The sequence below is a fragment of the Moschus berezovskii genome, chromosome 7, assembly GCF_049115385.1.
Source record: "Moschus berezovskii isolate FMDL1 chromosome 7, NW_MosBer_1.0, whole genome shotgun sequence".
Classification (NCBI taxonomy): domain Eukaryota; kingdom Metazoa; phylum Chordata; class Mammalia; order Artiodactyla; family Moschidae; genus Moschus; species Moschus berezovskii.
In genome coordinates this window covers 22,540,175-22,556,204 of record NC_142466.1, presented here as the reverse complement: position 1 = coordinate 22,556,204, position 16,030 = coordinate 22,540,175, and positions in this window count along the sequence as shown.

Sequence of the window (16,030 nt, the reverse complement as noted above, 5' to 3'; positions counted from 1 at the left end):
TGGAGGGTCCTGAAATCGTACCCCAGAACCCTAGGACTTTGTGGGCCAAACTGGGACTGTGTGATTTGGTGGAGAGAGAGCAGTTCTCAAGTCAGATGGACTGGGAGTTTGAGTCCCCGTTCTGCTGATGCTAGCTCTTGATCTCCGCAATTTATTTAATTTCCCTGGACATTTATTTTCTGAACTTCAAAAAAAAAAAAAAAAGGCAAACTATCTATTTTAAGAGCTAGTTTTAAGGAGTAAAGGTGACGTGTAGAGGTATGACTCACAGCTGGTGTTTAACGGATGTTAGTTTTCTTTCAGTTGCCCTTCAGTTAAAGTCCCTCCTTCAACTTACAATAAAAAGAAAAAGCGCGTGTTAATACACACAGGATGATATTTGAGAGTGAGATTTTGACTACTGCCTTTGAAGTTTGCTTTAGGTAGCATTAGAGAGCCAGCCTAGAGAAGGTAAGAATGAGAGCTGATTCGGTGAGGGATGGGAAGAGAAAGCTTGTTATCAGGGAGAGGGAGTTCATGGGGAGCAGTGGAAGTGAAGTCTGGTGTGGGTGTCCTTGTGAGGTACAGCGCGTGCTAATTTGCTTCAGTTGTGTGTGACTCCATGGACTGTCGCCCACTAGGCTCCTCTGTGTATGGGGTTCTCCAGAGGAGCTTCCTGGCCCATGTACCAAACCAGTATCTCTTATGTTTCCTGCATTGGCAGGCGGGTTCTTTACCACTAGCACCACCTGGAAAGCACCTGTGAGGTATAGAGGACAGTGAAGAGTGTCTGGGCTAAAAAAGGAACATTGTAGATTGATGTAGAAGGCAGGGGATGCTGATTAGATTGTAAATTATAGATTTCCCCAATAAATTTCACTAATCGGGATTATATGTTGAGGGGCTAGGCCAGTGGTTTCATAGAATCTCAGAACTTGAACTTCTGAGCTGGAAAGGGATTTATCCTTCTTTTTGGTCCACCTCCCTTGGTTTATGGATGAGGAAATGAGGCTTAGAAAGGTTGAGTAGCTAACCCAGAATCCTGCAGCAAGTTAGTAACAGGATTACGGTTCTGGTATATTTCCTCTGTAATACATTGCCTTCTCCTATAGACTTTCCTCTTATTTCCAGGTCAGGCTGCACATGATTCTATAGTCTCCCTTAGCAACTGGTTACAATGCTCATGATCCAGAATATAATTCTCAAATGAGAAATTATGTTTTACATATATTTAAATCTCAGCCACTAAACATACTTTTTGATCCTTTCTAAAGGTCACTCTACCTGCAATAAACCTGACAGCCTTAGATAAATTAGTGGTGTGTTAAATGCAGTAACCCCTTATACATGAGGAATAAATTCATGTAGATAAAAAGAAGGAGTTTTGACAAAGAGGAAAATCCGATTTCAAACCCCTTGCCAAACAGGAACCATAACCATCTGATTAGGAACAGGAACATTAAAATACTTTTCCAAGTTTAGATCTAATTCAGTTACCATCACAAAATGTATTCTGGCTAGTGCAGAAAAAGCGCAGAGGCTAGTTAATGCCTCCATGAAGAGTTTTAGAAGATAATTTGAAATTGTAGCAAAGTCAAAGGAAATAAAAATACCTTGGTATAAAATCCACAGAGATTTAAAAGTCCTGCATGTTATAGTTTGAGAAAGCAAATGGGAGGGCAGTCCCTGGAGGGGCTGGAGGTCGACAGGCACATTGATGTGATTGCTGACTTCTAGGGGAGATTACAGAACCCCAGGGAATGTACTCACAGTAATAATATCCACAAGCAATTAACGCACAAATCGGATGTCACTTTATTTTTAGTGAAAAAATGTAATTGTCCCAAGGAAGTTTTTTCAATTTCATATGTTTTATTTGTTTATTAAAAAACTTTTTTATCATCTTTTAAAAAAATTAATTTATTTAATTGGAGACTGATTACAGTATTGTAGTGGCTTTTGCCATACATCGACATGAATCAGCCATGGGTGTACACGTGTCCCCCATCCTGAACCCCCTCCCACCTCCCTCCCCATCCCATCCCTCAGGGTCATCCCAGTGCACTGGCCTTGAGTGCCCTGTCTCATGCATCGAACCTGGACTGGCGATCTATTTCACATATGGTAATATACATGTTTCAATGCTGTTCTTTCAAATCATCCCATCCTCTCCTTCTCCCACAGAGTCCAAAAGTCTGTTCTTTATCTTTTTGTCTCTTTTGCTGTCTTGTATATAGGGTCATCGTTGCCATTTTTCTAAATTCCATATATATGCATTAATATACTGAATTGGTGTTTTTCTTTCTGAATTACTTCACTCTGTATAATAGGCTCCAGTTTCATCCATCTCATTAGAACTAATTCGTATGCATTCTTTTTAATAGCTGAGTAATATTTCATTGTGTATATGTACCATAGCTTTCTTATCCATTCACCTGCTGATGGACATCTAGGTTGCTTCCACGTCCTAGCTATTGTAAATAGTACTGCGATGAACATTGGGGTACATGTGTCTCTATTTTTTAATATAAATTTATTTATTTTAATTGGAGGCTAATTACTTAACAATATTGTAGTGGTTTTGCCGTACATTGACATGAATCCGCCCTTGGTGTACATGTGTTCCCCATCCTGAAACCCCTCCCACCTCCCTCCCTATACCATCCCTCAGGGTCATCCCAGTGCACCAGCCCTGAGCACCCTGTCTCATGCATCGAACCTGGACTGGCGATCCATTTCACATATGATAATATACATGTTTCAATGCTATTCTTTCAAATCATCCACCCTCACCTTCTTCCAAAGAGTCTAAAAGTCTGTTCTTTACGTTCCTGTCTCTTTTGCTGTCTCACATATAGGGTCATCGTTACCATCTTTCTAAATTCCATATATATGCGTTAGTATACTGTATTGGTGTTTTTCTTTCTGGCTTACTTCACTCTGTATAATAGGCTCTAGTTTCATCCACCTCATTAGAACTGATTCAAAAGTATTCTTTTTAATGGTTGAGTAATATTCTGACCTGATGCTTTTGAACTGTGATGCTGGAGAAGACTCTTGAGAGTCCCTTGGACTATAAGGAGATCCATCCAATCCATTCTAAAGGAGATCGATCCTGGGTGTTCATTGGAAGGACTGATGCTAAAGCTGAAACTCCAATACTTTGGCCACCTCATGTGATGAATTGACTCATTGGAAAAGACTCTGATGCTGGGAAGGATTGAGGGCAGGAGGAGACGGGGACGACAGAGAATGAGATGGCTGGATGGCATTACCAGCTCGATGGACATGAGTTTGAGTGAACTCTGGGGGTTGTTGATGGACAGGGAGGCCTGGCGTGCTGTGATTCATGGGGTCGCAAAGAGTCAGACACAACTGAGTGACTGAACTGAACTGAACTGAATATTCTGTTGTGTAACTGTACCACAGCTTTCTTATTCATTCGTCTGCAGATGGACATCTAGGTTGCTTCCGTGTCCTGGCTATTATAAACAGTGCTGCAGTGAACATTGGGGTACATGTGTCTCTTTCAATTCTGGTTTCCTCGGTGTGTATGCCCAGCAGTGGGATCGCTGGGTTGTATGGCAGTTCTATTTCCAATTTTTTAAGGAATCTCCACACTGTTCTCTATAGTGTACTAGTGTACTAGTTTGCATTCCCACCAACAGTATAAGAGGGTTCCTTTTTCTCTGCACCCTCTCCAGCGTTGTTCTTTTTTTTTTTTTGTAGACTTTTTGATAGCAGCCATTCTGACTGGCATTAGGTGGTATATCATTGTGGTTTTGATTTGCATTTCTCTGATAATGAGTGATGTTGAGCATCTTTTTATGTGTTTGTTAGGCATCTGTATGTCTTCCTTGGAGAAATGTCTGTTTAGTTCTTTGGCCCATTTTTTGACTGGATTATTTATTTTTCTGGTATTGAGCTGCATGAGCTGCTTGTATATTTTTGGGATTAATTCTTTGTCAGTTGCTTTGTTTGCTATTATTTTCTCCAATTCTGAAGGCTGTCTTTTCACCTTGCTTATAGTATCCTTCGTTGTGCAAAAGCCTTTAAGCTTAATTATGTCCCATTTGTTTATTTTTGTTTCTATTTCCATTACTCTGGAAGGTGGGTCATAGAGGATTCTGCTGTGATTTATGTCAGAGAGTGTTTTGCCTGTGTTTTCCTCTAGGAGTTTTATAGTTTCTGGTATGGTGTTAGAAAGTGTTCTAGTTTCATTCTTTTACAAGTGGTTGACCAGTTTTCCCAGCACCACTTTTAAAGAGATTGTCTTTTCTCCATTGTATATTCTTGCCTCCTTTGTCAAAGATAAGGTGTCCATAAGTGTGTGGATTTATCTCTGACTTTCTATTTTGTTCCATTGATCTATATTTCTGTCTTTGTGCCAGTGCCTTACTGTTTTGATGACTGTAGCTTTGTAGTATAGTCTGAGGTCAGGCAGGTTGATTCCTCCAGTCCCATTCTTTCTCAAGATTGCTTTGGCTATTCGAGGTTTTTTGTATTTCCATACAAATTGTGATGTTATTTATTCTAGTTCTCTGAAAAATACCATTGGTAGCTTGATAGGGATTGCACTGAGTCTATAGTTTGCTTTGGGTAGTATAATCATTTTCACTATATTGATTCTTCCAATCCATGAACTTTGTATATTTTATATAGGTCTTTTTTTTCTTTAGGTAGATTTAGTCCTAATTATTTTATTCTTTTCATCGCAACGGTGAATGGAATTATTTCCTTAATTTCTCTTTCTGTTTTCTCATTATTAGTATATAGGAATGCAAGGGATTTCTGTGTGTTAATTTTATATCCTGCAACTTACTATATTTGTTGATTAGCTCTAGTAATTTTCCGGTGGTGTCTTTAGGGTTTTCTATGTAGAGGATCATGTCATCTGCTAACAGTGAAAGTTTTACTTCTTTTCCAATCTGGATTCCTTTTATTTCTTTTTCTTTTCTGATTGCTATGGCTAAAACTTCCAAAACTATGTTGAATAGTAGTGGTGAGAGTGGGCACCCTTGTCTTATTCCTGTCTTTAGGGGAAATGCTTTCAATTTTTCATCATTGAGGATAATTTTTGCTGTAGGTTTATCATATATGGTTTTTATTATGTTGAGGTATGTTCCTTCTATTCCTGCTTTCTGGAGGGTTTTTATTATAAATGGATGTTGGATTTTGTCAAAGGCTTTCTCTGCATGTATTGAGATAATCATATGGTTTTATCTTTCAAATTGTTAATGTGGTGTATCACATTGATTGATTTGTGAATATTGAAGAATCCTTGCATGCATAAAGGCCACTTGTTCATGATCTATGATTTTTTTAACATGTTTTTGCATTCTGCTTGCTAGAATTGTTGAGGATTTTTTCATCTATGTTCATCGGTGATATTGGCCTCTAGTTTTCTTTTTTTTTTTAATAGCATCTTTGTCTGGTTTTGGTATTAGGGTGATGGTGGCCTTTTAGAATGAGTTTGGCAGTTTACCTTCCTCTGCAATTTTCTGGAAGAGTTTGAATAGGATAGATGTTAGCTCTTCTCTAAATTTTTGGTAGAATTGTGAGGCCATCTGGTCCTGGGCTTTTGTTTGCTGGAAGATTTCTGATTATAGTTTCGATTTCCGTGCTTGTAATAGGTCTGTTAGGATTTTCTATTTCTTCCTGGTTCAGTTTTGGAAGGTTATACTTTTTCTAAGAATTCGTCTGTTCCAAGTTGTTGATTTTATTGTCATATAGTTGCTGATAGTCTCTTATGATCCTTTGTATTTCTGTGTTGTCTGTTGTGATTTCTCCATTTTCATTTCCAATTTTGTTGATTTGGTTCTTCTCCCTTTGTTTCTTGATGAGTCTGGTTAATGGTTTCTCTATTTTATTTATTTTCTCAGAGAACCAGTTTTTAGTTTTGTTGATTTTTGCTATGGTCTCTTTTGTTTTTCTTTCATTTATTTCTGCCCTAATTTTTATGATTTCTTTCCTTCTGTTAATCTTGGGGTTCTTCATTTCTTGTTTTTCTAGTTGCTTTAGGTGTAAAGTTAGGTTATTTATTTGATTTTTCTCTTGTTTCTTGAGGTAAGCTTGTATTGCTATGAACCTTCCCTTTAGCACTGCTTTTATTGAATCCCATAGGTTTTGGGTTGTTGTGTTTTCATTTTCATTCATTTCTATACATATTTTAATTTATTTTTTTATTTCTTCTGTGATTTGTTGGTTATTCAGAAGCGTGTTGTTTAGCCTCCATATGTTTGTATCTTTAATAGTTTTTTTTCCCTGTAGTTGACATCTAATCTTACCACTGCTGCTGCTGCTAAGTCACTTCAGTCGTGTCCGACTCTGTGTGACCCCATAGACGGCAGCCCACCAGGCTCCCCCGTCCCTGGGATTCTCCAGGCAAGAACACTGGAGTGGGCTGCCATTTCCTTCTCCAATGTGTGAAAGTGAAAAGTGAAAGTGAAGTCGCTCAGTCGTGTCCGACCCTTAGCGACCCCACAGACTGCAGCCTATCAGGCTCCTCCATCCATGGGATTTTCTAGACAATAGTACTGGAGTGGCTTGCCATTGCCTTCTCCAAATTGTGATCAAAAAAGATGCTTGGGATGATTTCAATTTTTGAATTTACCAAGGCTAGATTTGTGGCCCAGGATGTGATCTATCCTGGAGAATGTTCCGTGTGAACTTGAGAAAAAGGTGAAATTCATTGTTTTGGGGTGAAATGTCCTATAGATATCAATTAGGTCTAACTGGTCCATTGTATCATTTAAAGTTTGTGTTTCCTTGCTAATTTTCTGTTTGGTTGATCTATCCATAGGTGTGAGTGGGGTATTAAAGTCCCACTATTATTGTGTTGCTGTTAACTTCCCCTTTCATACTTGTTAGCATTTTCCTTACATATTGCGGTGCTCCTATGTTGGGTGCATATATATTTATGATTGTTGTATCTTCTTCTTGGATTGATACTTTGATCATTATGTAGTGTCCTTCTTTGTCTCTTTTCATGGCCTTTATTTCAAAGTCTATTTTATCTGATATGAGTATTGCTACTCCTGCTTTCTTTTGTTCTCTATTTGCATGAAATATCTTTTTCTCGCCCTCACTTTCAGTCTGTATGGGTCCCTTGTTTTGAGGTGGGTCTCTGGTAGACAGCCTATTATAGGGGCCTTGTTTTTGTATCCATTCAGCCAGCCTTCGTCTTTTGGTTGGGGTATTCAGAGTATTTACATTTAAGGTACTTATTGATAAGTATGATTCTGTTGCCATTTACTTTGTTGTTTTGGGTTCTAGTTTATAAACCTTTTCTGTGTTTTCTGACTAGAGAAGATCCTTTATCATTTGTTGAAGAGCTGGTTTGGTGGTGCTGAATTCTCTCAGCTTTTGCTTGTCTGTACAGCTTTTGATTTCTCCTTCATATTTGAATGAGATCCTTCTTGGGTATAGTAATCTGGGTTGTAGGTTTTTCTCTTTCATCACTTTAAGTATGTCCTGCCATTCCCTCTTGACCTGAAGAGTTTCTGTTGAAAGATCAGCTGTTATCCTTATGGGAATCCCCTTGTGTGTTATTTGTTGCTTTTCTCTTGCTGCTTTTAATATTTGCTTTTTGGGTTTGATCTTTTTTAATTTGATTAATATTTGTCTTGGGGTGTTTCACATTAGGTTTATCCTGTTTGGGACTGTCTGGGTTTCTTGGACTTGGGTGGCTATTTCCTTCCACATTTTAGGGAAGCCTAAAGTATTTTCTGGAAAAGACTTTGATGCTCGGAAAGGTTGGGGGCGGGAGGAGAAGGGGACGACAGAGAATGAGATGGCTGGATGGCATCACCGACTCTGTGGACATGAGTTTGAGTGAACTCCGGGTGTTGGTGATGGACAGGGAGGCCTGGCGTGCTGTGATTCATGGGGTCGCGGAGAGTCGGACACAACTGAGCGACTGAACTGAACTGAACTGAAAGTATTTTCTCATGCCCTTTCTGTCTTCTTCTTCTGGAACTCCTATGATTCTAATGTTGGGGCATTTAACATTGTCCCAGAGGTCTCTGAGGTTTCCTCATTTCTTTTAATACTTTTTTTCTTTTTTCCTCTCTGCTTCATTTGTTTCCATCATTCTGTCTTTCACCTCACTTGTCCTATCTTCTGCCTTAGTTATTTCACTGTTGGTTCCCTCCAGAGTGCTTTTGATCTCAGTTATTGCATTATTCATTATTGATCGACTCTTCTTTATTTCTTCTTGGTCCTTGTTAAACATTTCTTGCATCTTCTTAATCCTTGTCTCTAGTCTATTTATCTGTAACTCCATTTTGTTTTCATGATATTGGATCATCTTTATTTCATCATTCTGAATTCTTTTTCAGGTAAACTCCCTAGATCCTTCTCTTTTGTTTGGGTATGTGGGCATTTGTCATGCTCCTTTCAGTTTAGTTCAGTTCAGTCACTCAGTCATGTCCGACTCTCTGCGACCCCATGAATCACATCACGCCAGGCCTCCCTGTCCATCACCAACTCCCGGAGTACACTCACAGAGTCGGTGATGCCATCCAGCCATCTCATTCTCTGTCGTCCCCTTCTCCTCCCGCCCCCAACCTTTCCCAGCATCAGAGTCTTTTCCAGTGAGTCAACTCGTCGCATGAGGTGGCCAAAGTATTGCAGTTTCAGCTTTAGCATCAGTCCTTCCAATGAACATCCAGGATTGATCTCCTTTAGAATGGACTGGTTGGATCTCCTTGCAGTCCAAGGGACTCTCAAGAGTCTTCTGCAACACCTGGTGAATATTTCTCTGCTTTGTCATTTTGTTTAGATTGCTGTGTTTGGGGTGACCTTTCTGTAGGCTGGAAGTTTGTGGTTCCTCTTTATTGTGGAGGTTGCTCCCTGTGGGTGGAGCCAGACTAGTGGCTTGTCAAGGTTTCCTGGTTAGGGAAGCTTGTGTCTGTGTTCTGATGGGTGGTGCTGGATCTCTTCTCTCTGGAGTTCAATGAAGTGCCCAGTAGTGAGTTTTGGGGTGTCTGTGGTTTTGGTGTGACTTTGGGCAGCCTGTATTTTAATTCTCAGGGCTGTGTTCCTGCATTGCTAGAGAATTAGCATGGTATGTCTTGCTCTGGAACTTGTTGGCTCTTGGGTGGAGCTTGGTTTCAGTGTAGGCATGGAGGCTTTTGGATGAGCTCCTGTCGATTATATTCCCTGGAGTCAGGAGTTTTCTGGTGTTCTCAAGTTTCGGATTTAAGCCCCCTGACTCTGGCTTTCAGTCTTATTCTTCCAGTAGCCTCAAGACTTCTCCATCCATACCACACCAATGATAAAACATATAGTTTAATGGTGAACAGATTCTCCTCAGTGAGGGACACCCAGATAGGTTCACAGAGTTACATGGAGAAGAGAGTTAAAAAATGATAATAGTAAAATATATCTAGGAATTTCTCTGGAGCTGTTGAGGGCAGTGTGGGGTCAGCTCAGCTTCAGATAGTTCCTTGTTCCAGCTTATACTTCTTCTCAAGGTCTATAGGCCCCTTCCAATGCTTAGTCAATGTTAACTACAGGGGTTTAATCTGTTGCACCTGTCACTTCCGGAGCAGTTCCCTCTTTATTTTGGCTTCCTCTATTTGCAAGTCTCTTCATTGTCTAATTTCTGCCCTGACACAAGGGGATGAAAGTAGTCATTTATTTAGACTTGCTTGTTCAGTTGTGTTGTGGGGAGGGAGGAACACTGCAAACAAGTATCACTGGCATGTGTGGGGAGTGCTCACAGTGAATGGAACATACTGGATTTGCCCCAGCTCATGGTGACGTGTGCTTTCCCAGTGTACACTGCTCAGGCTCCAGGTTGCTCTGTAGGGATGCTGTCCAAAGTGGGCCCTGTGTTTCGTGCATTTCCCAGGTCTAAGCTGCTCAGGCCCAGGTTCTTGGGTACTCTGCAAGGGCACAGAGTCAGTTTGGCATGTGTTTCGTGCCCTTCCCAGGTCCGAGCAGCTCACGTGACCAGGTGAGCACACTGTCACAGGTGGGCCATGCATCTTAGTCACCTCCCTGGTCCAGGCTGCTTGGTTTCCTGGGTGTGCTGCAAGAGCACTGTCTCAGGTGTGCTGTGTGTTTCCTTTGGGGAGCTGATCTTTGGCTGCGACCCTCCTAGCAGATGTCAACCATCCAGGACGCCAGGAAGACTTGGTTAGCAACTGGGAGCCTGCTCACAGTTTGGTGGAGGATGCTGTCTCTTGAGGCCGAGGTTGTCCTTGCCTTCTGGCTCTGGCTGTCGCCCACCTGCCTTTCTACCTCTGGTGGCAGGAAGGGTCTGGTCCATGGCCGGCTAGCTCTCCTCTGGTGTTTGCTTAATCCTTTGTTCCGTGAGCAGGCCACACTGCACCTTAGGTTAGAGCTTTTTGCGAGAAAGTTCTCTTTCTCTCTATCTCTTTTTTTTTCTCTCTGTGGCTATCCCACAGTTTGGGTTGCTGTTTCATGTTAGCTCCCTCAGATTGTCCTCAGGGCATTCAGGCCCAGTCCTTAGCCTAAGGACCAATGATGCAGTCCACGCCTCCCTGCCCAGCCCCCACTTGCTGGTGATGGACACGAGCTTCTGGACTATTTCACCGCTGACAGTTGCAATTAGGCGTGTATTCTGTGGGTTGTTTTTCCCTCCCGGTTATGTTGCCCTCTGAGGTTCCAAAGCTCCCCGCAGACCCACCTGTGAGAGGGTTTCCTACTGTGTGGAAGCTTCTCCTCCTTCACGGCTCCCTCCCAAGGGTGGGTCTGCATCTGTAAATCTTTTGTCTCTGTTTTTGTCTTTTATATTTTTTCCTACCTCCTTTTGAAGAGAATGGGCTGCCTTTCTGAGTGCCTGGTGTCCTCTGCCAGTGTTCAGAAGTTGTTCTGTGGAAGTTGCTCAGCATTCAAATGATCTTTTGATGAATTTTTGGGGGAGAAAGTGGTCTCCCTGTCATATTCATCTGCCATCATAGGACCACCTTCTGTCCCAAGGAAGTTTAAGCTTGCATGGTACATGCATGTTCTCAGTGTGAGTTAGTATATAATCTATGTCTAAAAACCAAAAAGTACTAAAAAGTGGCGTATAGAGTATACAGTGAAAGCTATTTGCATAATTTTTATAGTCAGTGTCATCAAGCTGTGATTATCTGATGACTCTGTCTCCCTCCTATAGGAGTAGGCTCCATGGTGACCTAGTTTCATAGGCAAGGGATCCTGTTTGCTGAATGGTTTTGGAAACAATTTTGTAAATTTATATCTATATACCTAAACTTAATAAAAATATGAATATTATTGCGAATGCTCAAAAAGCAGAACATCTCCTTTATGACTGGCATATTCTTTTTTCATTCATTGAGTCAGTAAGTATTTAATGAACACCTATGATGGTGGCTCAGATGGTAAAACGTCTACCTACAACGCAGGAGGACTGGGTTCATTCCCTGAGTTGGGAAGCTCTCCTGGAGAAGGAAATGGCAACCCACTCCAGTATTCTTGCCTGGGAAATCCCATGGACGGAGGAGCCTGGTAGGCTACAGTCCATGGGGTTGCAAAGAGTTGGACACGACTGAGTGACTTCACTTCACTTATGATTTGTTAGGTATTGTGTTGATGCTGGGTATCGAGGAGGAGCAAAACAGGTAGCATCCCTACAGAACTTAAGGTCTGAAGATTGAAGATACAAAATTAAATAAGCTATGACCACAGAAGGTAAGCAATATGGTAAAGTAGGTACATGGTGCTGTGGAGGTGAATAAGGGGGGCATGTAACCCATACCAGAGATTGGGGAAGTCTTCCTGTAGGAAGTGGTATTTTACTTGTGACTTGGTTGAATTCCTTAGCTAGCTAAAGGGCAGCACATGTCCCAGGGAGGGGCTGGTGTGAGTAAAGATCTAAAAGTAAGAGAGGAGATACACTTAAATAAAAAAGAGAGTGAGATATTTCTTTTTCACTAGTGTGGAAAGTTTTTTTTGCCTTTTGAAGATAATGTACATTGTTGGTGAGTATAATGGTACATACTCTCATCCGGGGCTCTGTGTGCATATGTCCTCTGTTGTGTCCAACTCTTTGCAGTCCCATGGACTGTGGCCCACCAGGCTCCTCCGTCCATGGGTTTTTCCAGGCACGAACACTGAAATGGGTTGCCATTCTCTTCTTCAGGGGATCTTCTCAACCTAGGGATTAAACCCACAACCCCTGTCTCCTGCATTGGCAGGCTAGTTCTTTACCACTGAGCCTCCTGGGATGCTGGGAAGCCATCCTCCTGGGAAGCCATCCAGGGCTCATAGGAGTATAAATTGATGTGAGGTTTTTAGAAGGTAATTTGGCAATATTATGCCAAAGTTTAAAGGTAAGTGTATATTTGATACTGTATTTTTTGATACTGTAATTTGAGATGCATAAAAAGATAAAATATCCTAGGTTTTGGTTTTATAAAGAGAAAAATTGGAAACAACAGATAAATGGTTAAATAAACTATATATACTGAAAGATATCCTACACGGCTAATGAAGATATTGTTGAAACATCTAATTTTCTAGACCAGGGGTTGGAAAACTATAGTCAAACTATGACCATAGCATGACACCTACTTTTTTAAGAAACTTTTTATTTTGAAGTAATGATGAATTCACAGGCAGTTGCAAACATAGAATAGAAACATCCTGTGTATCATTCCTGTCATTTCATCAACTGGTTACATCTTACATAACTGTAGTACAATATCAAACCAGGAAACTGACATGAGTACAATGTGTGTGTGTGAATTTCTGTAATTACATCCACAGTCCAGGTTATTCCATCAACAAAGATTTCTCTGTGTTATCCTTTGGTAGTTGTACCTACCTCTTCTCTCTTGCCACGTCTAGACCTTGGCAGTTATTAATCTGTTTTCCATTTCTGTAGCTTTGTTATTTTGGGAATGTTATGTAAATAGAATCATATAATTTGTTACCTTTTGAAATTGGCCCTTTTTTCTCATTCTGTGTCATGTCCTTGATATGTATTTAAATTAGAAATATATCGATAGTTTACTTCTTTTCAGTGCCGAGTGATATTCCATGGTAAGGATCTATCAGATCTTGTTTAACTGTTTACCTATTGAAGGGGGTGTTATGGTTTCCTTTTCTTGGCTGTTACATATAAAACTGTTATAACCTTTTGTGAATAGGGTTTGATGTGGACACAGGTTCTCATTTCTATGGGATAAATAGAAATGTGATTGCTGAGTTGGATGGTAAGTATATGTTTAGCTTTCTCTATAACTGCCAAGTAGCTATATAGTTTTACAATCCCTCAAACAATTCATGAGAGATGTAGTTGCCCTGCATCCTTGCCAGCATTGGGCACTGTGATTATTTCTTATTTTAGCTGTTTTAATGGGTCTGTAGTAATATCTAGTCCAGCAAGTTCTTTGTTAGTATATGGTTGGTACTGCCACACAGTCTTGATTTCTGTAGCTATAAAATACATCTTAAAATTCGACAGAGGGATTCCTCCCACTGTAGTTATCTCTGAAAATTGTTTTAGCTCTTCTAGTTCCCTTGCCTTTTCATATAAATTTTAGAATGATGTTGTCATATTTACAAAAAAGTGCTGAGAATATGACAGGAGTTAGGTTAAATGTGTATCAATTTAGGGAGAATTGAGATCTTTGTTGAGTCTTTCATTCCATGAACACAATGTGTTTGCTACCTGGTTTTGTAAATGAAGTTTTATTGGAGCACAATCATAACCATTCATTTATATATTGTCAAAGGTTGCTTTCTTGCTATAAAAGTAGAACTGAACAGTGCCAAGTACTTTGTGGCCAAGGAAACTTAAAATAATTACTCTCTGACTCTTTACAGAGAAACTTTTCAACCTTTGGATCCAATCAATGTTTATGCTATATTAGTGAAAAAAGTATAAAATAGTATAAATGGTATCATAACATTTTAACTTTAAATATAAGTTAATCACACTCATATGTCTACCTATTCATATTAAAATGACTGAAAGACTGTGAAACAAAAATTTTAACCTTGGTTCTTTTAAATCATGGTAATTTAAAAATTTTTTGTTGTGTGTGATTTTTTTTTTTTTGCACCTTCCACTTTCTATTCTAGCTAGCAAAAAATAATGTATCAGGTTAAGGAAGGATTCTGCTTTCCAATCTCTCTTTCAACAGTTTTATAAGACTCTTTTCCTTCCAGGTAAAAAGAGACTTTCAGATTACAACAGATATGACAATCAATTGTTTGTGTTAGGGATACTGAATGATGCTTTAACAATATGGCTTTTCAAAACACGGATGAATTCTCATAGGTTCATAACTTAAGCATACCCTAGATTGATAAGCACAGATAAGAAAATGCCATAGATATTGAATCTTAATCCTTGGTGTCTATTCTTGATAATAATAAAGGAGTGCTCCACCCTTGAGGTTTATTTACCAGCAACCCCATGCAAATGCCACATGCTTAAGCCTGCATACCAAGATCAGCAAATTGGTTATCGCTGAACAACCATTTCAAATTACAGAGACTGGCAAAATGAACGTTTGCATGTTGTTGCTGTAATCCATCTTAACGATTATTGACAAGCTTGTTCCAGTTCTGATAGGGCATCAACATAGATACAAGACAGATCAAATGGCAAGTCACACCATGAGAGTAACCTGCCATTTGAGAAGCTGAATGTAGGGCATAAAACACAGTGATTACAGCTATGCTTTCATCTGGAAAGGGCTCTGACAGGGTCATGAAAGACCAGAGAGGTGTTTGGAACAGACCTAGGTCCCTGACAGGTTAATAACCCACTTCACAGAGTCACAATGTACCTCAAATTGACTGCATTCTGTTCCTGGAATGATTATTTCTTAAACTCTCATCTTGGTTTTCAACTGTACTCTGAATGCTCATTTGTAGGGTGTGAATTAAAATAAATTAAAATGATTTTATTTATTTATTTATTTATTTATTTTTTAAATGATTTTAATATATCCAGGAATTGTACATTAATAGTTCTTTGATCCTAGCACTGAAGAAAGTTGGTATGGGGAAAAGACAAAACTCTAAAAGACTCTAATCCTGCTCAGAAATAGGCGCACACAGTTTTTGCAAATGAAAACATTTATTACATCAAGGCTGCAGATGCTCGGAACACCTTTTCATCCCTTTGCTTTCAGGCGATGCCCACACAGCACTAAGAACAGCAGAGATCTGTAAATTTTCTAATTAATCGTGATCAATATTGACAACCAGACAGCATCGTTCTGCCTCCAGAGTAGATTCCTGGGCCACGATGATTCTGTTTGTCTGTCCACATTGCTCACATTAGCTTTGTAAATTGGCTGGTTAAATCTCTGCTTCTATAATATCAGCCTTAAAAAGAGAGGTTTAGGGATTTGCTCAACAGTAGAGAATGAATAAAAAGTGTTCATTCGTTCATCCACTTTTTTTTTTTTAAAGAAACGTTGAAAATCACTCCTGTTCTTCTTGGTGTATGGGAATTACCATAATGAATAAGGCATGGATCTTTCTCAATAAGAGGCTTAGAAATTATGACAAAAACAGATGTATAATCATGAAAGTGTGTTCTAAGGCAGATATGTCTTAAGAAATATATGGCTTCAGTATACTGGGAGTTGTAAGATGAAGACATCGCTCCTGTCTGGGGGAATCTGAAGATTTCTGAAGGAAGTGGTCTTGAGGCGAGATGCAGATTAAGGCATAAACCAGGGAAACGGATGCTGTTATCTAGAGCAAGCTTAAGAAATGGCAGAAATTAAGGATTCAGGGGTGTTTGTGGGGAACTCAAAGGCAGACACGCATCCAGGTCTTAGGAAGGAATTGGGACTAGAGTTGGGAAACAATTCAGGAGCAGAGGGAATTCTTTTTCTACTGATTCGTTCACGTCTCTGAACAAACTTGCTTCCTTTGCTTCTTCATTCACAGAGTGGACTATGGCTACCCCAACTTTTTGACTGAAGAGAATCTTTGTGCCCTGCATTATGTCAGTTTCATGAACTACTACTAGGAGAGTGAAGTCACACATAAACAGTGTCCTGGGGGAGATTTAGAAGTTCCTAGATAAGAGACGATGACTTGCATG